Source organism: Aedes aegypti, chromosome 1, assembly GCF_002204515.2.
Source record: "Aedes aegypti strain LVP_AGWG chromosome 1, AaegL5.0 Primary Assembly, whole genome shotgun sequence".
In the NCBI taxonomy this organism is placed as follows: domain Eukaryota; kingdom Metazoa; phylum Arthropoda; class Insecta; order Diptera; family Culicidae; genus Aedes; species Aedes aegypti.
The window spans coordinates 115,104,990-115,130,356 of NC_035107.1; the positions used below are offsets into that span (position 1 = coordinate 115,104,990).

Sequence of the window (25,367 nt, forward strand, 5' to 3'; positions counted from 1 at the left end):
TGAAAGGCTCCCTTCAAGCAAGTAATTCGACAAAATTTCCCTCTTATCTTCATATTGACCAACATTTGGACGTGATTCCTTTCCGAACGCTAGCCAGTATCGGTTGTGTTTTTTTTTTGTTCATATTTTTTTTTCTTTTGTTTTAAGGTGATTGATTCACCTGAAGTGCAAACGAACTTAACCGCACTTTTAAATTTACAATAAGTTGTTATTTATTTCCTTATTATTATTGTTAAGTGCAAATATTGTTCAAAATCTATCTGGTGGGTGCTAAAAATTGATTGCACATACGATTTTGAATTCTTCCTGGTGGGGTAGTCTCACCCCACAATGGAACCAAACGATAAAGGCGGGGGTCCGTCGCAATACGAAATATCCTCGGATGATGAATCAAATCCAAACCGGTCAAATGTCGTTCTAACATCGATTCCGCAGAATATCACGGAAATGGAGACCAACGAAGTCTCACCCACCCTCCCTATCACCCCGCAAGGATACGCATTCCGTACAAACGGTTCATCTAGTCCTATCCCCTCGGAAGATGCTGAATCGATTGAATCTCCGTCATATGAATGTTTGGCCTCTGCTCAAGTGCCGATGGATACCTCCTCCAATACACGTAATGTAAGCCAACCCCTGGTGCTCTCCTCCTCTTCTGGTACTGTTAAGGAAGCGACCCCCCGCCTAAAAGCCTATCCACCCGGATCTAAGGGTCCCTTTCTGGTTTTCTTTCGGCCCAAAGGCAAACCATTGAACAAATTGCAAATAGAAAAAGATCTGGCAAAGTCGTTTCGGGGCATCGAATCAGTAGATGCTCCTAGTCGTGACAAATTGCGTGTCACGGTTAGTGATCGTGAACAGGCCAATAAGATTGTTGCCTACAAACTCTTCTCGATGGAGTACAGAGTATACCTTCCAAGTCGAGAAATTGAGATCGCAGGAGTGGTCACCGAACCGTTTTTGAGTTGCGCTGACATCAAATCTGGTGTTGGAGGATTTAAAAACCGTGCCGTCCCTCCAGTCGCCATACTTGATGCCAGACAAATGAACCAGGTGGCTCCTGATGGCACAAAACAGCCGTCGAATTCGTTTTGTGTAACTTTCTCTGGATCGGCGCTTCCGGACTACTTGGTGATCGGGAAACTTCGGTTGCCCGTTCGCCTCTATAAACCGACGGTTATGCACTGTGATAAGTGCCAGCAAATTGGTCATACATCACCTTTCTGCTGTAACAAGCCACGGTGCGTAAAATGCGGTGAGCTACATGTGCAGGGTGCCTGCAGTTCTGATCCCAAGTGTTCATGCTGTGGTCAAGCTCCACATGAGCTCACTGCATGCCCGAAGTTTATAGAGCGGGAGAAACATCAGATACGCTCTCTAAAACAACGGTCAAAGCAATCTTACGCAGAAATGCTAAAGAAGATCGCACCGACTGTTGTTCCACCAGCCCACTCTATCGCTAGTAACAACCTCTTTACTACCCTGCCTGATGATGACCAAGGCTCTGACTCTGAGGCGGGTGAAGAATATAATGTTATACAAACAGGAACAAAGCGAAAGCGAGCTATAGCACGAAGGCACCGTCAGCAGCCTTCTCATGTTCCTGTTGCTCAACAGAATTCTCGACTCTCCCTGAAAAAGTCAAGAAGTGACGGAAATACCACTAAAGTTACTCCCCCAGGTTTTAAATTCAAACCTGGAGATTTCCCTTCACTTCCGGGATCATCTAAAACCCCAGATGTCCCAGTTTTTCGCCCGGAAAGCCAACAAACAAACATCTTCACATCTCGACAAGAACATGTCGAAACTTCCGACAAAATAACGCTTTCTGGGATCGTGGAAATCATCTTCGAAGTAATGGAAGTCTCTCCCGCAATAAGAAACCTTATAAGTAAGGCACTTTCTTTCATAAAACCTCTTCTGAAGCGTCTGGCTTCAAAATGGCCGATTCTTGAATCGTTCATATCTTTCGATGGATAATACATCCAATGAGGTCGGGGATATGGTCGAAATCCTACAGTGGAATTGCAGAAGCATTACTAAAAATATTGAAGCGTTTAAGTATTTAGTTCACAGCACACGCTGTGACGTACTTGCTCTCAGTGAAACATGGCTAACTTCTGATAAGAATCTCTCTTTCCACGATTTCAACATTATTCGCCAAGATCGTGGGGATGGTTATGGAGGGGTATTATTGGGGATCAACAAGCTCCACTCCTTTTATAGAATTGATTTTCCCCCGATGACAGGCACTGAAGCAGTTGCATGTCAGGTTACCATACGAGGAAAAAGCTTTAGCATAGCAAGTACGTACCTACCGCCTAGTGCCAGGATATCTCGCAGAGAGCTTACAGCCATCTGCTGTGCTATGCCAGCCCCACGGTTGATTGTAGGTGATTTCAATTCACACGGTACAGCCTGGGGGTCAATGTACGACGACAACCGTTCAACCTTGATATACGACCTATGCGACGACTTCAACTTGACTATTTTAAACACTGGGGAAGCAACACGTATCAAACCTCCAGCTCCTCCAAGTATTTTAGACCTCTCAATCTGTTCGAATTCATTATCATTGGATTGCACGTGGAAAGTAATTCAAGATCCCCATGGTAGTGATCACCTGCCTATCAAAATTTCAATTTCCAATGATTCGTGTCAGGCTCACCAGATCGACGTAGCATACGACCTCACCAAGCACATTGACTGGGGAAAATATGCTAAAGCGATCTCCGATGGCGAGCAGTCGGTCGATGCTCTTCCTCCGTTGGAAGAGTATCAGTTCTTATCCGAGTTAATTATCAACAGTGCTATTGAAGCACAGCGTCGACCAATACCGGGAGCGAAAGTTCGAAGACGGCCCCCCACCCCTTGGTGGGATGATGAGTGCACCGCAGTATATCGGGAAAAGTCCGTCGCGTTTAAAGAATACCGGAAACGCGGTTCTCGTGAAAACTATGAGCGCTATACCTCTCTTGAACGCAAGTTTGGTAGCCTCGTCAAAGCGAAGAAAAAAGGATACTGGCGCAATTTCGTAAACGGGCTTTCTAGGGAAACTTCCATGACAACATTATGGACCGTCGGTAGAAGAATGCGGAACGCGACAGCGGTAAATGAAGACAAAGAACACTCTTCTCGGTGGATCTTCCAGTTCGCCAAGAAAGTGTGTCCTGATTCCGTTCCAGTACACGGAAAGGTTCGCGTTAACTTGACCGAAAGAAACGAAGTTGATAGACCCTTTTCGATGCTAGAATTCTCACTTGCTCTCCTTTCATGTAACAATTCTGCCCCAGGAATGGATAGGATTAAGTTCAACTTGCTCAAAAACCTCCCAGACGTCGCGAAGAGGCGCTTGTTGAACTTATTCAATCAGTTTCTGGAAAGCAACATTGTTCCGGATGATTGGAGACAAGTGAGAGTGATTGCCATCCAAAAGCCCGGAAAACCCGCGTCGGATTACAACTCGTACCGCCCTATCGCGATGCTGTCCTGTTTACGCAAGCTGTTAGAGAAGATGATTCTTCATCGGCTTGACAAATGGGTTGAATCGAACGGTTTTCTATCAGATACACAATTTGGTTTCCGCAGAGGCAAAGGAACGAGCGACTGTCTTGCGCTGCTTTCGACAGAAATTCAACTGGCCTATGCTCAGTTGGGATCAGTGTTTTTGGACATTAAGGGAGCTTTTGATTCAGTATGCATAGATGTTCTTTCAGACCAACTCCACGACTGTGGGCTTTCACCATTATTAAACAGCTATTTGTACAATTTGTTGTCTGAGAAACGTATGAGCTTTTCTCACGGTACCTCAACAGCTTCACGAATTAGTTACATGGGTCTCCCCCAGGGCTCATGCTTAAGCCCCCTTCTTTACAATTTTTATGTCAGAGACATTGATGATTGTCTCGTGGGAAATTGCTCGCTAAGACAGCTTGCAGATGATGCCGTTGTTTCTGTTACAGGACCAGGGGCGGATGATTTGCAAAGACCACTGTAAGATACTCTAGACAATTTGTCTACTTGGGCCTTAAAGCTGGGTATCGAATTCTCTCCGGAGAAAACTGAGTCGGTTGTCTTTTCTAAGAAGCATGTCCCAGCACAGTTGGGGCTTCAAATCATGGGTAAGGAACTAACTCAGAGTCTTTCACATATGTATCTTGGGGTCTGGTTCGACTCCAAATGCACTTGGGGAAAGCACATTAAGTATCTGTATCAGAAATGCCAACAACGAATCAACTTCATGCGCACACTGACCGGAACATGGTGGGGAGCCCACCCGGACGATCTGATTATGTTATACTGCACTACAATCCTCTCGGTCCTTGAATACGGTAGCTTTTGTTTCCAATCTGCCGCGAAAACACACATTCTGAAGCTTGAGCGTATCCAGTATCGCTGTCTTCGAATCGCGTTAGGCTGTATGAACTCGACTCATACAATGAGTTTAGAGGTATTAGCAGGAGTTCTTCTTTTATCAGATCGTTTCGCGGAATTGTCCCTCCGGTTCCTCATCCGCTGTGAGGTATTAAACCCATTGGTTATTGAAAACTTTGAAAAGCTAATCGAACGAAATCCTCAAACAAAATTCATGACACTGTACTACTGGTACATGAGTCTGGAGATTAACCCTTCTTTGAATGCTCCCAATCGTAGTTGCTTCCCAAATCCCTCCAACTCCACTGTAGGTTTTGATCTGACCATGAGGCGAGAAACCCATGGAATTCCAGATCTGCTCCGATCGGAGTTCATACCACTAATTTTTGCAAACAAGTTTGGCCAGGTCAGCAGCGACAGAACGTTTTATACTGACGGATCAAAAACAAATGATTCCACTGGATTTGGTGTATACAACGAATTTCATAGCGCCGCCCACAAACTTCAGAACCCTTGTTCAGTATACGTCGCAGAATTAGCGGCTATACACTATGCATTAGAGCGAATTGCCTCTCTTCCCTCTGATCGATATTTCATTTTTACGGATAGTCTCAGCTCCATCGAGGCTATACGTTCAATGAGGCCGGTAAAGCACTCACCGTATTTTCTCAGTGAAATACGATCTAAATTGAGTGCTTTGTCGAATCATACCATCACCTTGGTTTGGGTCCCCTCGCATTGCTCGATTCCGGGCAATGAGAAAGCGGACGCACTCGCCAAGGTGGGCGCTATGGAAGGCGATATTTATGATCGACAAATCGCCTTTGAAGAATTTTTCACAATTGCTCGTCAGCAGACCTTGCTCAGTTGGCAACAAAAATGGGATAAAGGGGATTTGGGCAGGTGGTTACATTCCATTCTCCCGCAGGTGTCAAAGAAGTCATGGTTTAAAGGGATGAACATGAGTCGTGACTTTATCAAGATAATGTGTCGGCTGATGTCCAACCACTACTCGTTAGGCTCGCATCTCTATCGAATAGGGCTCGCAGATAATAATCGATGTGCATTTATAAGGTTTAATCACCGCATGACTTTAATATTATGAAAATTTATTGGCTTTTATCGGTGAATGCAATACTGTACTCAGAGTGAAAGGGAGTAACGAAAGTAATGAAATGACAAGATGGATAGAATCGCAAGCGAGCGACGAGAGAAATGAATAGAAGTTGAAAATTTGTTTTTAACAGAGGGCCATATGTGTGAACAACACAATCGAAACGACAAATCGTTGCCTAACGTCCTGGTCTTGAACGGCTAGATTTTCATAATATTAAAGTCATGCGGTGATTAAACCTTATAAATGTAGAATCAATTTGGCAAAGAAATTTAACGTCAGTTCGAATAGGATCACTTGGGCAAATTAGGGGTATGCGAGATTAGACGCGAAAAATCCAATAAGTAACGTCATTTCGTATCAATCTCCGAAAATATGCCAACGATCGATAGAACTGTTATATACGCCGAACAATATAGTTAACAGGTTGAGGCGACAAATTTTTGCCTGTCTAGTGTTAGTAGTGACCAACACTACAACATCTAGCCGTTCAAGACCAGGACGTTAGGCAACGATTTGTCGTTTCGATTGTGTTGTTCACACATATGGCCCTCTGTTAAAAACAAATTTTCAACTTCTATTCATTTCTCTCGTCGCTCGCTTGCGATTCTATCCATCTTGTCATTTCATTACTTTCGTTACTCCCTTTCACTCTGAGTACAGTATTGCATTCACCGATAAAAGCCAATAAATTTTCATAATATTAAAGTCATGCGGTGATTAAACCTTATAAATGTAGAATCAATTTGGCAAAGAAATTTAACGTCAGTTCGAATAGGATCACTTGGGCAAATTAGGGGTATGCGAGATTAGACGCGAAAAATCCAATAAGTAACGTCATTTCGTATCAATCTCCGAAAATATGCCAACGATCGATAGAACTGTTATATACGCCGAACAATATAGTTAACAGGTCGAGGCGACAAATTTTTGCCTGTCTAGTGTTAGTAGTGACCAACACTACAACATCTAGCCGTTCAAGACCAGGACGTTAGGCAACGATTTGTCGTTTCGATTGTGTTGTTCACACATATGGCCCTCTGTTAAAAACAAATTTTCAACTTCTATTCATTTCTCTCGTCGCTCGCTTGCGATTCTATCCATCTTGTCATTTCATTACTTTCGTTACTCCCTTTCACTCTGAGTACAGTATTGCATTCACCGATAAAAGCCAATAAATTTTCATAATATTAAAGTCATGCGGTGATTAAACCTTATAAATGTAGAATCAATTTGGCAAAGAAATTTAACGTCAGTTCGAATAGGATCACTTGGGCAAATTAGGGGTATGCGAGATTAGACGCGAAAAATCCAATAAGTAACGTCATTTCGTATCAATCTCCGAAAATATGCCAACGATCGATAGAACTGTTATATACGCCGAACAATATAGTTAACAGGTCGAGGCGACAAATTTTTGCCTGTCTAGTGTTAGTAGTGACCAACACTACAACATCTAGCCGTTCAAGACCAGGACGTTAGGCAACGATTTGTCGTTTCGATTGTGTTGTTCACACATATGGCCCTCTGTTAAAAACAAATTTTCAACTTCTATTCATTTCTCTCGTCGCTCGCTTGCGATTCTATCCATCTTGTCATTTCATTACTTTCGTTACTCCCTTTCACTCTGAGTACAGTATTGCATTCACCGATAAAAGCCAATAAATTTTCATAATATTAATAATCGATGTGGTTGTGGAGCTGGTTACCAAGACATCAACCATGTTGTCTGGTACTGTCCCGAATACGGAATTGCCAGATCAAATCTATGTATATCTCTCAGGGCCCGAGGAAAACCAGACAAGGAAGACATTAGAGATGTGTTGGGTAGACTGGACTTTGACTACATGTTACTTGTTTACAAGTTCTTGAAGCAAATCGACGTTTTTGTTTGATAATATGCTTTTTTGTTCCGCTTGTCCACCTCGTATACCCCTTCCCGTTTTTTGGATGTCCACCTTGTTTCCCTCGAAACCCGTTTGTTTGTACCGTTACAGGTTGTCGTCATGTCCACTCTGCGTTGATCAGCACCAATAACGCCACTACAATATGCTGCTGTTGAAGATCAACGAGTAAACCCAAAATTCCCATCCCTTCCAAAAATGATTGTACTCCTTAACCTCGACCAAACCGCGAGTTTTACGGTTCCCCAAAACTAACCTAGATAATAAGAAGCAAATATGATTTTGTAAAATAAATCAATAGAATCCGGCTCCGTAATGCCTAAGAGCGCTTGAGCCTGCCAAATAAATGATAAGATAAAAAAAAAAAACTCGCTGGAATTGGCTGTCATACAGCCGGTTCCGAGGAGGCAAGAAGGACTAGATGGGACCAAGGACAAGGACGCCATTCCTGCCGGTCGTTTGCCGAGAACAATACGGAGCATTGTTGGGTGTTGTTCCGGGCGTCGTTGAGCGGAAAGGTATTCACGGATATTAAATTTCCGAATAATTTCGGATGCTGCGTGGATTCCAGGTGGCGGAATGTGACAGTTGGCAAGAATTTTTGATAAATGTGTTCGATTGGTGGTGGTCGAGGGAGGGCGTGGAAATGGTGCTGCTTGATTAGAATGAAAATATTTCTAAACCAACGGTTCCCTGAGTTTGAATTGCTTCGTTTCGCTGCGGGTATGCCTTTAAATCGTTCTAAATGGAAAGCAGCGATGGATTACGGAAAATATTTTACAATATGGACTAGACTGGCCCTTAAACAAAAAAGTTGTAAAACTTAACGGGGCACCCCCTAGATATGAGCCTTAGGGTAAGAAAAACGCTCTCTCAAAATTACAACTCAATTGGTTGCTCCACCAGCTGGCGCAATCGTTATGAAGTTTGTATGGGATATTCGTCTCAAATATATTGAAAATTGACCCTATGTCACTGTTTCGTTCCGTATACTAATAGTTCGCGTTCAAATAAGCCCAGAGTGACAAATACACTAGTTGATACCTAATGAACATAATTGCAGAAGGTTGTATCTGGATTCAATCTCATTTTCATTACTTTTTCAGTTGTTGAAAGTTAGGCTTAGATCAGCACTCCCGTACAGTCACTTATATGCATGCGACATGTGCCTCAGCTCGCCCAGCGTCATAGGTGGCTATGATGCGCTTAGTGGTTACCTCCAAGCTATGTTGAAGAAATACAAGCAGTATTGCATGATATACTTCAGATGGTTAAAGCACCAATTTTATTAATTTTGATCGTGGTACAATCTTCTACAATATTCTTCGCTATTATATCAAGTAGTGTTTTTGACATTCTGGGTCCAATTGAACGCGATCATCAATTTTCCTGAACCAAACAGTAGATAATGTGCTGTTGCTCATATGTTTGAGCTGAAAATCCCAGGATGGAATGTTAGCCAACCACTTTGTTATAAAACGTTGTACCCTAATTTTCAATCGATTAGGGCCAAAACGTTGATATACTGTTGTCGGTAAGTCGTTTAATAGCTCAATATCAGCCCTTTGTAATTAGACAGGTAAATAATCATTTCCTTGCTATATTTCGTCCGAAAAAGGTTTAGGTTGCATCTAGATCTGTGTTGTAAAATTGGCCTCGTTCAGTTCAGTTCAGTTCAATGTGACGGAAAGTTACGTCATTTGTAATTTAAATTTACGTCATTTTACTTGCTTCAATATGTCAGGCACATATGACATAAATTTCAATGATATTTTCTAAGTGTGCACAGCACATAACAATATCCCCGTTAACTTTTTGGCTTGAGTAGCACTGATCTCCTTTAAAACTTTAAAGCCTTTTAAAATGTCTAGACTTTGTATCTCCTTTTATTTATGTTTTGAACTTAATAGATTTTCTACAACCAGAAGGAACTTTGAAAGCAGATGCCGAAAAATCGAAGATTTCTTTGAAGTGGAACGCTGTACAAATACCGTACGAACTATTTCCCTCGCATAAGACGCACTCGACAACAGACACAGCAAGGAAGTTAGTCTCAAACAACGAACGGAATTCCTGGTTTGGGGGAAACATCCAAGGACAGTCCAAACAAACAAACAAAGCCAAACACGGAAAGTAGCTACTTACACAGTGAGGTCGCTGCGTTGGTAATGGCCGCGGTGGGTGTTTGAGCGGCAGCGGCTTGAAGCGATGGTTGCGTCATGGCCGCCAGGGTCACCAGGTTCTGCATCGACAGCGGGCTCAACAGTCCAGCCGCGGCAGCTGCCGTCGTTGTATCAGTCTGGGCACCGAGTCCTACAAGAAAGGAAATAAAGCAAACAAAACGCGCCCGTTAGAAAGTGGTTGCTGTGTGTGTGATGTGGATGCTGCAGGACAATCTGGCCTCTCTTCTGCGGCCGGTGCGTAAATAAATAAGATAAATTGCTAGCCAATTTTGACTCCGGATGCTGCAGCAGCTTAGTAGTCGACCCTGAAGTGTGATTGGGGATGACCACCATCACCACAACGCAGCCGGGCTAGTCCGACATGAAAGCTGTTTGTTCCCGTTTTCTACTGGTTCATTCATCTTCATCAGAATAACTGCCTGTCCCCCGGGCGGTAGTGAACGGAACGTACGCAGTTCTGGCACCTTTTTCTTCTTCCTGGCATTACGTCTTAACTGGGACAAACCCTGCTTCTTAGTTGAGCTTAGTGTTCAATGAGCACCTCTCCTGTTATAACTGAGAGCTTTCATTGCCAAAGTTGCCATTTTTGCATTCGTATATCATGTGAAAAGTACGATGACACTATATGCCCAGGGAAGTCAAAAAAAAAATTCCATAACAAAACGAACCTGAACCGACCGGGAATTGAACCCAGAACCTTCAGCACCTAACCACTCGGCTAAGGAAGGCACCTACAGAGGCCAAATAGAAGGACACATGTCTGTAAAAAAGCAGCCACACTCGGTGACTCTTTATAGTGAAGAGTGGCAATTTCCCAGATCATGGGCGTAGTCAGGATTTTCATCAGGGAGGGGGGGAGGCGAGCGTCAATGATCTTTTTCATGTAAAAATAATCTGGAGATTCTCTAGGAAATGTATCAAAAAGATCTTTCAGAAATGTCTCCGAGAGAACCTTTAAAATTTCATTGCTGATCCTTCCGGGCATTCCTCCTGAAACTCTTTCAAAATTAACACCAAGAACTACTCCAAAAATCTAAGTTTTTCTCTCAGATCACAGAAACTCCTACAGAGGTTCAAGTTGAAATTTCGTTAATAATTTCTTAAGAAACTTCTCCAAAATAATAACAATTATTTTTCCAAAAGATCTTTGGTAATTCGTCCAGAAACTTTTTAACGAATATCTCCAAAACTTTGTTCAACTACTTCACCCGAGTTTCAAAAATAATTCAAGCAGTTATTTGTGGAATTCAACTTTCTTTTGGATTTCATAGACTTTTTATATTCTTAGCGGTATTCACGAACAATGATGACAGTACAACCTAAAGGAAGAATGATGAGGTGATCTGTAGCTTAGTTGATTTAAGCACTGGTCTAATGCAGCCCACAGACGCTCAAACTGTTTGACCAACATTGACTCCGCCCTCAGGTTGATGTTCGAATCAAACGAGTTTAATTTTGCTCAAACCACCAGTGGGCGGAGCCAAATGTTCAGCGAACTGATCGTACGTACCGTCTGTAGGGATGTTGCACGAGCATCGACGTCAGCATGTCAAATTTAAGCCTATGAACTGCCGACGCAGATAGGTGGCACTTCAAAATGAGTGAATTTACACAGTGTCGACGACATGGTGATCTAGGAGGAATCCATCAGGAATTTCACCAGAAAACATCCAGGTAATGGGATCCCTTTTAAAGATCTTCCAGGGATTCCATCAGGAGAGTTTCCACCAGAATTCTATCAGACATTCCACCAGGAACTCCATCAAAATTTTTTCTAGGAATTCCAACAGGAGTACTTCTGAAGATTGAATCATGAGTTCCACGAAGGAATACATCAGAAGTCCCATCAGGGTTATCATCAGGAGTTTCTCTAGAAATTAGAAAGATCCTGGACCGACCGGGAATCTAACCCAGACACCTTCAGCTTGGCTTTGTTTTGTAGCCACGGACTCTAACCATTCGGCTAAGAAAGGCCTCTAGATTAGGATTTCGTCTTCTAGGGATTCGATCAGGAGTTACTTCAGGGACTACATCTGGAATGCCTCCAGGGATTCCATCAGGAGTTCCTCTAGCAATTATATGAGAAGTTGCTCCAGGAATTCCACCAGGAGTTTCATAAGAGATTCCACCTAGAATTTCTCCAAGGATTCTATCAGGATTTTCTCTAGGGATTCCATCAGGAGTTCCTCTAGGGATTTCATCAAGAGAACCTCCAATGATTCCATCAGGAATTCCTTCAAGAATATCTTTAGGAATTTTTCCAAGGATTGTATCAGGAATTCCTCCAGGGAGTCCATCGGGTGTTCTTCAAGGCAGTTTTGCCGGAATTTATCAAGGGATGCCTCCCGAAATTCTGCAAGGAATTAATATTTCTAAGGATCTTCCTGGGATTTTAACAGAAAATTCTTGTAAAGATTTTATCACTGGAATTACTCAAAAGATTTCTTTCGGAATTTCTAAAAAAAAACTGGCGGAATATTTCCAGGAATTCTTGGGGGTTTTCAGGAATTCATCCAGCAATTTTACCAAAATTTCACAAGTAATTAGGGAATCCACCAGTAACTCTACGAGTTTTTCCAGCGATTCAAAAAAGGAATTTCTCTGAGAATTCCTTCAGCAATTCTACAAGGAATTCCTTCGAAAATTCCGCTGGGAAAATCCCTCTAAATAGTCTCTAAGGATTCCCCCATGGTTCCTTTATGGATTGCATCTGGAATTCACCCAGGTAATTCTCCATGATTCCCAACAGGAAAATCTTCAAGGATTTAAGCTGAAATTCTTATAGGGATTACACTAGAAATTCTTTCCAAAACTCCACGAATATATTTCCGGTGATTTTACCGGGAATTCAAAAGATCCTCTAGAGTTTCTTCCAAAACATTCTGGAAAAAAGCCTCCAAGGATTCAACAAAGATGATATCCAAGGATCCCATAACGAATATCTTATGGGATTTGACAATAATTTCCTATAAAGGTTCTACCAGCAATGCCTGCAGTATCTTCTCTTATTATTTCACAAGTAATTTTGCGAGAGAGGAGTATTTTAAAGAATTTAACCAATGCCGGAATTCGTGCGAATTATAACTGTAAATTCTCATCAATATTTATTTCTTCCGGTACTTAAATTATGAAAATTCTGCTATTAATCACTACTATTATTGCCCAAACAACCTCATAAATGAAAATAAAAAACAATCCCATAATAATTCGACTTACCGAGATCATCGGTCGGTCGGTCGGTCAAACGGTTACAGCAACATGAATCGGTTTGACTAACTTGGGGGCGAAGTCAATGTTGGTCAAACCGTCTGAGCGTCTGTGAGCTGCATAACGTACACGGTGTAGTTAGGACGAGTTTCACTAAACACGTTTTTTTCGGCAAAATCATGTCTCAACTTGTCAAACAAACACACACTGTGCCATCTGATTATACGTTTCCAAAAGTATGTTCAAAGGAGAGATAAAATTATCGAAAAATCTCCAGTGTATTCCCAGAAAGTGAAAATTTTTGCAGTAACAGCTGTAGAATATTTTATGTAATGCTTGGAGAAATTTCTAGAATAATCCGAGAACTAATGCTTGAAAAGGGTTTCAGGGGAAATTCCTAGTTGAAAGAGAATTTATGGAGTTTATTTTGGTGAAATTTTTAAAAGAAATGTTTGGAAAAATCTCTAAAGAAATTTCGTGTAGAGTTAGAACAACGATTTCAGATGGTCTTAGCAAAAATTCTGATCAAATTCCTTAAAAACTCTTGATCCGATTCATTGAAGAGCATACTGAAATATTTCATGAGGTACCATTTTAAACTAACACTTTCCTAAATCCCTATAAACTTGCTATTGTGTCGTTTGCAAGATATCTTGATACTATTCATATTAGATATCTAGTATTTTTAGATAAAGAACTTCCATTAAGGTTTCATACAATAATTTTTGAGAGGAATTCCCGGTGAACTTATGGATGACGTTCTCGAAGAATATTTAATATTTATTACTTTAAAATATTGTCCTGAACATTCAGGAAAAATATCTATAGTAGTAGAGTGGAGTCTCAGGAGGAATTTATGAATAAATATGTAAAACTTTCTCTTTGAAGATTTTATGACGAGTTTTTCGAAGGATTGACTTTGAGGACGGATTTGTACGGATTGTTCATGAAACTTGAATGATTGATGGTGGACTCCGAAAATTCATATTGTAATGTATCGGCCAAACTGACCCCCTCTGACTACGACCACGTAGCCAGGCGATGCTGAAAAAAGCGCTGCGTGACAACGGCGCTTCCCACTTCTGCCACGTCAAGAACTACACTGTACGTGTGTGTAGTAGACAGGAGAAAAAGAGTATTTACGAGCCAGACCTCAAACGATTGACCGATGTGTAATTTGTCACCGGCTAGGCTAGCAGTAGTCCAAGTGGCCGAAGAGCGGCTTTCCCCTGTTGGCCAATTTTTCTCAAGAGCCACCAAGAAAATGTGAAAAAAATCAGCCCTGACGGACGACGGTTTATAATGGTAGTAAATCATTCCTAATTCCCATTTAGGCTCAATGGTTTGCGTGTTGGTGATGAAAGAGAGCAAACAGGGCAGGTATTGGAGGCCCCAGAAGCAGAACCTCGAGAGAGCGAAAGTTTGCCCAAGCCGGTTACACAATTAATAGCGTGGTGAGTAATGGCTTTTTTGTTTCCAAAGGGCAATTTGTTCCGGAGTTTGGCACGGCATGGGGGTTTAGAAGCGGATAACGCCACCATTTGGTCGGTTGGTCAGTTCACGCCATGGGTGATTAGTAGGGGGAAGAAACAGCAAACGGATATGGCAGAAAATGAGAGAAATAAATTTTTGGCGGGATTTTGTCGGATAATGAAGAACGACACACTTTCGCAATTGGCTTAAGGGCGAAAGGAGATTAATTTGGATGTTTAATTTGATGCCACCGGCAATAAGAAACCAATGCACAAAAATTTATTGTTCGAGCGATAGATCTCTCAATCAATTTAAGTATCCTTCAAAGCAAGGAAAGATAATTAAAACACAAATCCTTAATTCAAAAATTGCAAACGATCAACTTAAGTAAATCCCATTGAAATACTTAAAATGAAATTACACGAAAATCGAATCAACGCCGCTAATTATCATCGCCCGACATCATTATCTTAAACCGGAGGAGTAATGCATACTTCGGTTTCCTTTCCAATATTTCTTCCTTCCAGGCTAAGATGCGTTTGGAAGCATACTAAGAACCAAAGTCGGCAACCGCCCGAGCCATATCCATTCAGAGCTCAGAAGAAATTATTCCAGTCCCGAAAACTGGATTCGTAGTGGGGCGTCGAGTTGAGGGCTGTAATTCCGACTAATTAATTTTAATCACGGCTTTTGACGACGGCGCGGTGTGCTGACGACTAAGTAATAGTGTGGCTGTTCGAGGTGGTGAACGAAACGATGTTACTTTGCGATAACCAAACTTCTGAAAAGTGTCCAAGGGGCTCACTTTGGAGGGGTAACCCGTGAATTCAAGACGACGCCACAAAGCTCAAGAGTGTTCAAATGCAATCCAGGCATTGACTTCATTAATGTTCCCAAAGCTAATCGACCTCGTCGCAAAACTAGGTGTACTTCCAGCTTGTTCTATATATAAAAATCTCGTCAGCAGTTCTGTTTAATACAGGATGTGTTACTGCAAGAAAACTGAATTGAAACTATTGTTTTCAAGTAGATGAAGATACAATTACCAAAAAATCAATGCCAGTCTCTGCAAGTACACCAACAGTTAAACTTATTGCCTATTGGCGATAATCGTAAGGTCATGACCGATATCTTTCCATAAATATTTTGAGATTTATATTTTTGATCAGAACACTCTGTAGTGACCGAACAAGCCAACCATCACGGACTGTAGTGGTTTCTTCCGTTATCTGAAAAGTCTAATCACCTTTTTCGTGATTCAATTAGAAGAAGCCACCACCAAAACGCCCGAAAAGTGGTGTCGCGTCGCTTCGAAAAGTACACACTCTCGCCGAAACACAAACGCACACAACGAGCACGGCATGCGACAAAACAAGGGGCTCAATGTCCAAGCACGATTCGCCCATTAAAGCGTGTCCTTTCGCCATCAACCAGTAACCGTCAAATATCGGGCTGCCAAAAAGACGCCCAACGAGCCGAACAGGGACGCGACGGACACAACAGCCCGTGAGTGCTATCGGGAAATTTTTGGTATATTGCTTCCAAAAGTGATAAAAAAGGCCCACAGTGAACTAGAAGAGCGGAGAAAATAAGTTATATCACGTGACCACGGCCCCAGGAGTAGCTCGTTACTGTTCCGTAACCTTAATTGAAGGATTTTATCGGACAAAACGTGCCGTTTCGGGAAATTGATGGAAAATTTAAGGACAGAGATAAGTTCTTAAATAAAATGGTAATGTTGCAGACGGAAGCCTGATTTTGAAATCTCGAATTTAAGGCCCTTTCTTAGTTGGTGATAGTATAATAACGTCAGCGCAATTTTGCACATATATAACGGCATAATCTTTACGGACATATCTGCAACTCAGAAATTCTTGTAGAAACTGCCGTAGGAATTTACTAAGGAAGGACTGCATTTCTTGTAAGAGTTTCTCATGGAAGAAATTCACAAAGATGTACTAAAATAACCATTCTGAAGGAGTTTTTGGGCTTTTGTAGAGCTCTTCGAAAACACCGTCGATACGCTCTGTGATAAAAAGATGAATCTGAATCGAAATCAGTCATCGTAACCCAGAGCTTGCTAGCAACCTACACAATCAAAAATTATAGAAGGCCTACAACTCTTCTAACAAATTAGCAACATGATACCTAGTGCTTATCCAAAAACGGCAAGTCTCCGCAAACACTCACCTTGCAAAAACTGCTGCTGCTGGGTCATCGCCTGAATCTGCTGCAGCAGCGAAAGTGACGCCGGCGAGATGCATCGGCTGCCAGGAATGGCGTCTGCTGCTGCGGCGGATTCGGATGGTGGCCAGTGGCCCGGCGCTGTCAGAGGCGTCACCGACTGCGTGATCGGCTGGTTGATGCCCCGCAATGTTCCACAGGTTCGACTGCATCTGCTGCATCCGCTTGGCGTCCTTATCCTTCTGCGTGTCGGCAAACTTGACCACCAGCGGCGCGGAACAGCCTTCCATGGTTTTGCTCTGGTGTAGAGACTGAAACGAGAACGACAGAAATGAGGGTTTCGTTAGTACTTCATTTCAATTGGACTAAAAGGCATCGTGTATCGGTTGTCTGATTAGAGTATTTATGGCGCGCTAACGTCGCCCGCTAGAATCGAAGTACACGCAGTTTGATTGATGACGTTTTAATGAGGAGCACGTTTTGGCGCAAAAGTAGCAATCGTTAACTGTTAAGGACAGTTTGTCACCATCCCGACGAAAAGCATACCACCGTGACATCACCCAACGATTTCGGTTTGACACAACGCCCCAGAAGCGGCTGCTTCTCACTTAGAGGCTCAAACAAGTGACTACGTGCTAATTTCACGCCCAGGACGCCTTCCCCGTTTTTTGGCCGTCCTCCCCGGTAATGGTAATGGTTGTTACACCAGAGTTCTATAATCGACTTCGGTTCGTTGGGCGAGAGGGCTGGGGGTGTTTATTTGAGTTGTCTGAGCGCTAAAAGGAGGTAGCCGAACCTTAAAAAAGTACTCCCCCGAGTGACACTTAGGCGACAGAAACTTTCACCGCTTTGCTGCTGTCTGTCATCAGACCACCAATAAGCGGGTGGGCGGGACATTAAGCCGAAACCGAAGATGAGGACGCACATTATCGGTGCGCGGGGGGTGGGGTTTCAGCAGGGGGATGGGAGAAAGTAATTCATCTGCATCGTTTGGAGGTTGGTGTTGATTTTGATGTTAAAGTGATGCAAGGTTAATGAGCTGGAGGGCAGAAGGAGAAGCTTCAAAAAAGTTGCCACAAATATGGTGGTGATTATGCGGCATATTTTCATTGAAATGACTTATTTCTTTTATAAGATTCAAATTTTCAAACTAAGAGCAATGAAACTCCTTTAAAATTCCAATGTTGTCTTTCGAATAAGATACAAGCCTCGTTGGTCATGCACAAAATGACACCATATATGCCCCATTTTTGCAAATTTGGATGAAAGATATTTTAAAGCTCCATCCATATTTTATGGAAAAGTTGCATTCATTTTCAAAGCTTGTAGTGGCCAGACAGCACCTTTAGCGATTGAAATAATCAACATATGAACTAAACGGAGATTTCAAAAACAAGTATTAGATCTAATACGATTCTAAATTTCTTGCTAAATGTTGAAAGTTTCATAAGAAAAGCACAGACTGTTCAAATTTAGTGGGAGATTAGACCGTTCAACAAGTCGCCAATCACCCTAGTCCGAAAAATGCCTTGAAGCGAAAATTGATATTTGCCATAGGTCACACTATTATGGTCAATTCGATTTGAATTGCATGCAGAACAGAGTGACTCTTGATCGTGACTAATAATAATTTGAACTGTAGTAATTTGAAATATTACTAAACAGGTTTGAGATCTTGGGCGAGGCTTGGCCCATCTTTCTTACACGATTTCTCCCAGATTTTTTTTTCAAAACTTCATCGGTTTTGATTGTTTTTTCCGCTTTTTTCAACTTCTTATTCATTATCGCCCAAAATTTTTTCGATCGGACGAAGTTCTTGGTGTATTTGTGGGTTCGCCTCCTTCGGATCACATTAACGCCCTTCGCTTCGGACCAATCTATTACAGGCTTGGCGTAATGCCACGAAGCGAAGATCCGGTCAGAACAGCGTGGGACCACGGTGAGAGCGGAGGAGGCAGCAAGCGTTTCTGCAAGCATTCGATAAATCTGCCCGGTACCGTCCGCATTCGCAGATCGCCTGCCACAACAGGTACTTCTTGCGAATTTTTTCCATCTTTCTCTTCCGGAAACTGTTTCCGGAATCTTCATGACGAGACAGCCTGGCTTGACTCACACTACAGCTTCCGCGCACACAATTTGGCCACCGTGATTTGCTTGTCAGTCCGGTTTGACGCATTCCTGACCTTAAAAACACAGCACAGCCCACTTCATGGTCTGGCTGGACGAACCACTTCGACGAATTGACCTTTTTGGCCACATCTCGGGTGGAAAGGCTCGGGAATATTCTAAAAGTATTGCCTTATCTTCCGTTGCCTTTTCTGGGTTATACAGTTTTCTGTTTTCGGCCGCTTCCTGCGCGCCGCTCGATGGTCTTCGTCACCTGGAACATTCTTCACAACGCCGGGAACACGGTGGAATCGTGGATTCCAAGCTTTTTTCCGATCCATCTGAGCTACTGACCAGGCATTATCGATTCACCCGCGCCCAAGATTGCATCTTGAAAACTACTTGACCGATCGTGGATAACATTTTGCTAAATTAGTATTACCCTAAATTTTACCACGAGATAAAAAGTTACACCCGAAACAAAACGTCGCATTTTTTCCGAGTCCAATCTTATTTCAATTTCTGGCTAACTGAATTTTACTCTTATTAATGTTCGAATCCGTTGAGTAGCAGTAGTAGTGTACCTTTTAATTCCGCTCCTAAATACTTATCTTTGACATATACGCGTATTTTCGACTACCACTTGCAGTCTTCTCAGTGTCAGTTACTCGTATCCACTCAATTTTACTGATGAACTCTCCTGCTTTAACGTCTTTAAGTATTCTTAGAGGTATATCTTCCCGTGGTAGCTCCAGAGCTATACTGGTTTTCGACGAACTTGAGACAAACCGAATTAGATGAATACTTAGCAATAGTTACTAGAATATGATTATACACTCATCATTAATCCAAAAAGTCAAACCACTGTTTTCAATAGTAAAACTATTGATGAACTATCAATTTACTATTGAAAAAACAATCTTTTTTTAGGACCGATTTCGAAAAATTTAGACCATTTGTAATATTTTCGGTTCAAGCATATTTTTTTTTTTGTCAAACGCTTTTTTCGTAAAGAAATAGGGCGTGGAAAGAAAGGGTTAAGCTATTTCAGGCCATTTTAAACATTTAAGGCCATTACAAGTCGTTTCATGCCGATTTTGAGCCGTTTTAAAGCCATTATAACCAAAGTTAAGCCTTTTCAGTCGATTTAAGACACTTTATGTTGTTTACCAATTGTGAGCCATTTTTGAGTTTTCAACCACTTTGAGCGTATTTCTAGCCGTCTGAAGTAATTTTTAGCAGTTTTTAAGCCATTTAAAGCAGTTTCAAGCAATTTCTAGCCGTCAAATCCATTTACAGCCGGTTTAGGCCATTTGAGCAATTTTACCATTTCAAACCAGTATAAGCCATTTAAGCCATTTTAAGCTGTCCCCTGCCATTACCTAAGGCCGTTTTTAATCCATTTTATGCCGGTTAGAGCCATTTTATGCCAAGTTTCAAATCATTTCAAGCAATTTTAAGCCGCTTAATCCATTTTAAGCCTTATTAAGCCGTTTTCAAGCCGTTTTAATGCGTTTTCTGTCATTTTAATCCATAATGAGCTGCCTTTAAACCGTTAAAAGCCACTTTACGCTATTTTCAGCCATTTCAACCATTTTAAGCCATCATTTCAACCCGATATTAGCCCTTTTAATCAATTTTAGGCCGTCTTAAGACATTTTAAGTTTAAGATTTAAGCCATTTTGAGTCGCTTTAAGCCATTTTAAGCCGTTTAAGACATTTTTAGGAATTTCAATCATCTCAAGCCATTTTAACCCATTTTTAGGCTGTCTAAACATTTTTAAGCCGTTCTAAGCCGATTTCAAGCCAATTTGAAGCTATTTCAAGAAGCCATTTTTAAACCATTCTATACCTTGTTAAGGCGTTTTTAAGCTATTTTAACCCCCCTACCGGCAGTTTTCATTTCTCACCGCAAGAAAAAATTCAAATCCGCGATAACTTTTTTGTTTCTCGGTATTTTTGCACCATTTTTTAACAAGTTCTCAAAAAATTCTTCTAGTTTAAGATATTGATGATCTGGTTTTAAAGATATTCCAATGTTCCTGGGGGACCGACATTTTCCATACAAAAGGTCTTAGGCGGGCCATTTTGTTTCACGTCAACTTATCGAAAAAATAAAATGTGGGCTATACAATGTCATGTAATAAGGAGCTACTCTGAAAAAATCATATAAATTGATTAAGTATTCTTAGATAAATCTGAAAATTACGATATGAGGTTTTTTGAAGTTTTCAAGGTATTTATTTGGCCAGCGTGAATGTAAATGCTCATTACTAAAAGACGGCTGCACCAAAATTGCTTCATTTTTAACATTACAGTCATACTCTCATTAATGTATTGTTCCGAAGAGTGAATATCCGAATACAATAAAAATTCTGTAGCTTAAGATATATACGTGGGTTATGGTTACGCGTCGGTCCCCAAGGAATTTCGGAATATCTCTGGATCCAGATGACCAAGATTCTAAAACTAGAAGAGTTTTTTGAGAACTTGTAAAATAATAGTGCAAAATACGAGAAACAAAAAAGTTATCACGATTGAATATTTTTCTTGCGGGTAAAATGAAGCTTCCGGTAGAGGGGTTAATGCCATTTTCATCCGTTCTAGCCGTTGAAAACCAAATTAAATCAAAGCATACAATGTTTGCCATTTGAGGTTATTTTAACCTATTTTAAGCTGTTTTAAGCCATTTTAAGCCGATTCTATCCATTTCAAACAATTTTAATCCGATTTAAGCAGTTTAAGCCATTTTAATTCGTTTCAGCCATTTTAGGCCGATGAAAACCATTTTGAGTCGTTTTCAGCCGTTCTAAGCCATTGTAATCAATTTTCAGTCAATTTGAGTTATTTAAAGCCGTTTTACGTAATTTAAAGCGGATTTAAATCATTTCAGACCATTACAAGCTAATTTAGGCCGTTTGAAGCCTGTTCGAGACGCGGAGGGCTCTGAGAGATTAAAACACTTCCTTTTAGCAGTACCAGTGGTAAAACAGCTTTTGAGCTGGAATGTATTAGGGAATTCATTTGACAATAGTTCACAATGTTTCAACTGAAATGCTTACATTCAGTATTATCTCAACCAGAATCCGTAAATGAACAAATTCAGATGATACTTAATCAAACAACGAAGCTCTATCCTAAATGTGTAACGAAAAGTTCAAATTACAAATTCATTCAAATCGATCGACTGCGATGATACCTTGGAAACCCACGCTGATGATGTTGTTTTCGGATGATTTTCAAAGCTTTGGAGACTACTAGCATACTTTGATTATATGGTTTCTTTCAATGATACAATGATTCTCAATTCTGCGGTAGAACTTTGACAGCTGCGGTAGAACTTGGCGGCTACCGCAGAACGGAAAATTTTCAAAGGAACCGCAATAAATGATTGGAATCTTCCTTTCCAGCATATCTTCACTTGATAGATGCAAATTGGTTGCGTAAAGTCAAGAATGTCTATTCGTGAACAGATAAATTTGAGGTTAGGGAATCGCCACTGATCACAAGTATGAAACGAGCTCACCAGTTTCCCATCCACTAATCCATCCTTGACTGAAGTCATGTTCTCGACATCAGCGAATTTACTTAGCCCACTGCCCAGTAAGGTGTGGAACCGGCGTTAAAAACACATTTCACCCCGGCGTCACGAGAAACCAAATCCGAAAACATTTCACTCCGGAGACGTGAAAACAGAATCCGTTTGCACGGGCTTCACGAAGCCAACTGCCCAGAGAAATGTCAAACCGAAAAAACACATATTTCACTCCGGCAACGCAAAAAACCGATTCCGAATTCATTTCACTCCGGAGACGCCAAAAACAGAATCCGCTTGCTCGGGCCTTACGAAGCAAGCTAAATCCTTTACGACAAAAAGCATGTAGTCAAGAAAGCACTAAACAGCACCAGAACTCGCAACTAATTCAGATATGCTTTATCATTTTTTTTTCTGTCACTTACACACTTTTACACTTTAACTTTCGACAAACTCGAGAGAAAACCGAGTCAGTGAGCATTACTTCATTTCTATTGATTGGTAATGGTGCATCGACTTCTGTACAGTTCTTGTTTTGATTCCTCAGAGATTGATAAAAATCGAATGTGATGAAAAGGTCAAGCTATTTACATAATTCATAAAAACTTGCATATCAGCGAAGGCACACCCAAGAAACATGAGCAGTTGAATAACAGTCTATTCAGCTGGGAATATGTTCAATAGTGGTTTGTTTAACTCTTATTCAACTTAAATGTTTGTTGGGCACCCCTTAGCACACATAATCGATTTAATTTCTGAGGAACCAAATCGGTATTACTGATATTTGACCATGCAACGGATTTCCAGTCACATTCTTGTTTCACTTTTAGTTTAGTCCCAGAAAAATACCAGAAAAAAGGGACCTTGTACTAGCAGCGAAACTGAATCAAGCTAGAAAATTTAAGTAGATGAAAAAACCGAATTTACCCAAGTAACACAACTTGTTTTATAAATGAATAAAATATTTTATTCATACAATTGGTATGTTTTGTGGTGAATATGGATAACTTTATTTGTACACTTATATTCACCGAAACAGCGCAAAAAATGGCGGCTTATAGAACATCTTTCATGGCATAGAAGATGTTTCCCAATACATCATTAAAACATTACAATTATGTGTTAAAGATGTATTACATAGCATCACTAATACCTACTTGTTATATTGAAGCTAAGAAGATGTATTGTTTTACAAATTACATCTATTTTTGTTTTGATAGCATCAGTTCAAAATAAAATCAAATAATGAAAACGAATGTTTTTTTTTCTCTCTTCACGATTTGCTTATGGTGATTATTAACTTTTCTTCTGTTGATTCCCAATAGTGTACTCAAACTGTGTGCGGCTCCAGATTTATTGTGAAATGCACAATTTTATTAATTGTAAATTCATGCGCCTCAATGAAATGGAAAAACAAAATAAACTATCCTAAAAATATGTGTGCCATCATAGAATTTTTCAGCGGATCAATTCCCAATATCAGAAACACAATATGGCGTCTTCCTCACGAAGCCTGCAGTGCCGTCAAAAAATGTTCGGATGTTTATCGATTAAATATTCTAAACTTTCTATGAAAATCATGTTACTAAATAACATCCACATGAATATCAATCGATCTACCCTGAATAACACACTACTTGTGGATAATCACAATGTATTTATTGCGCTCACTTCTCAAATTGACATTCGGACAGCATAAAGCAAACGACTTTATATACTGTGCCCGTGGCAATTTTTTGAACCGTCAATGTTGCCCCCGGCAAATTTTTACTTTGCATTCGAACGTACGACGTGGCAACTGAAGCGCTTGTATAGTTTGTTTGAACAACGTATTTACGACGTAAAAATAACATGCATAAATCTCAAATCATCAAGTGGCTCAAAACAGGTGTTTATAATGCGCTACTGACGTTTTACTTAGCATCTCATTTTCAAGAAAGGTAATGAAGTCATATACTTGTATAATCAACGTATTCAATACGCATCAGAAACATATTTTTTTGATTGAACGTTGTGAGGCAACTTGTAATCATCAAACCTTACAATGGTCGTATTTCACCACAAGATGTTTGTCAATAGGATTATAATACTGTTGTAACACATCATATGTCAATATCTCGAATAGCATCGAATGCAATCGCTGTAGCTTAGCTGTGATGACGATGGACTTCAAAGAATAACAGAGCATGTGCTACTCTATAGAATGCTTACATTTATATTGGTGAACAATCTTGGCCCCACTATGCATTACTTGGTGGTGTAGTGATAAGGTGTTGACTTCTGACGTGACCTTTGACGTGTTCGAGACCGGGTGAAAACTTTTTTTTAATTTTCATCAAATTTTTGTGGCATCGTATGTCTGATTTGTAAAAGTGTGGAAAAGTCGTGCGAAGTGCTTATATAGCCTCCACTTTGATAAATGTAAAATGGTTTGTAAAGTTTATACCAGCTGAAAATTGCCTTATTGTCACCTTAAAAATTAAGATCAAAACTTTGAGCGTCATACGGGAGTGGGTTAGAAAGGCTCGGGTCAATATGAACAAATTGCCTGATGTTAATGCATCTTCATGGTGTTTGAATGTTATTGAAAACTAGTTCGAAATACTTTTTAGCGCAATCTTAAAAAAGTTATATTAACGCTCATGAAGCTACTATAATAATAACTAGACCGTTTGATTTATTTCTAATTCATGATCTTGGGGCCTTCCTTAGCCGAGTGGTTAGAGTCCGCGGCTACAAAGCAAAAGCCATGCTGAAGGTGTCTGGGTTCGAATCCCAGTCGGTCCAGGATCTTTTCGTAAAGGAAATTTCGTTGACTTCCCTGGGCATAGACTATCATCGTACCTGCCACACGATATACGAATGCGAAAATGGCAACTTTGGCAAAGAAAGCTTGGCCAATTAATAACTGTGGAAGTGCTCATAAGAACACTAAGCTGAGCAGCAGGCTCTGTTCCAGTGAGGACGTTAATGCCAAGAAGAAGACGATCTTGAATGACATGTTTTCGAATACTGTACTATAGCTCATATATAACACAAGATGTTATATAATACTCAAATAGAGCTTCAATATAACAATATATCGTTAATGCTGCACAAAAAGATGTATTTTGGTGTTACTTGGGTAGTACTATACCATTTAATTCCACTAGAGTTTGTATCCTTTGACAGATACGCGTATTTCGACCTCAACTGTAAGGCCGTCTTCAGTGTCGTGTACTAGACTCGTCAAGTCGACAAGTCGAGTTTAGTACACGACACTGAAGACGGCCTTACAGTGAGGTCGA

At 40.8% G+C, this 25,367-nt stretch overlaps 1 protein-coding gene and 1 long non-coding RNA gene across 10 annotated transcripts in view; one reads left to right on the forward strand and one right to left on the reverse strand.

Annotated features, from left to right (window-relative positions):
- The window catches only part of LOC5569251 (disintegrin and metalloproteinase domain-containing protein 12), a 1,070,169-nt gene that overhangs the window by 256,888 nt on the left and 787,914 nt on the right, over window positions 1-25,367 (forward strand). The gene's annotated exons all lie outside the window — the stretch shown is intronic.
- Window positions 9,261-16,535, reverse strand: LOC110676743. The gene is made up of 2 exons (XR_002500681.1): window positions 16,446-16,535; window positions 9,261-9,705 (listed from the first exon to the last, which is right to left on the reverse strand). It is a non-coding gene; the product is annotated as an uncharacterized LOC110676743 (long non-coding RNA).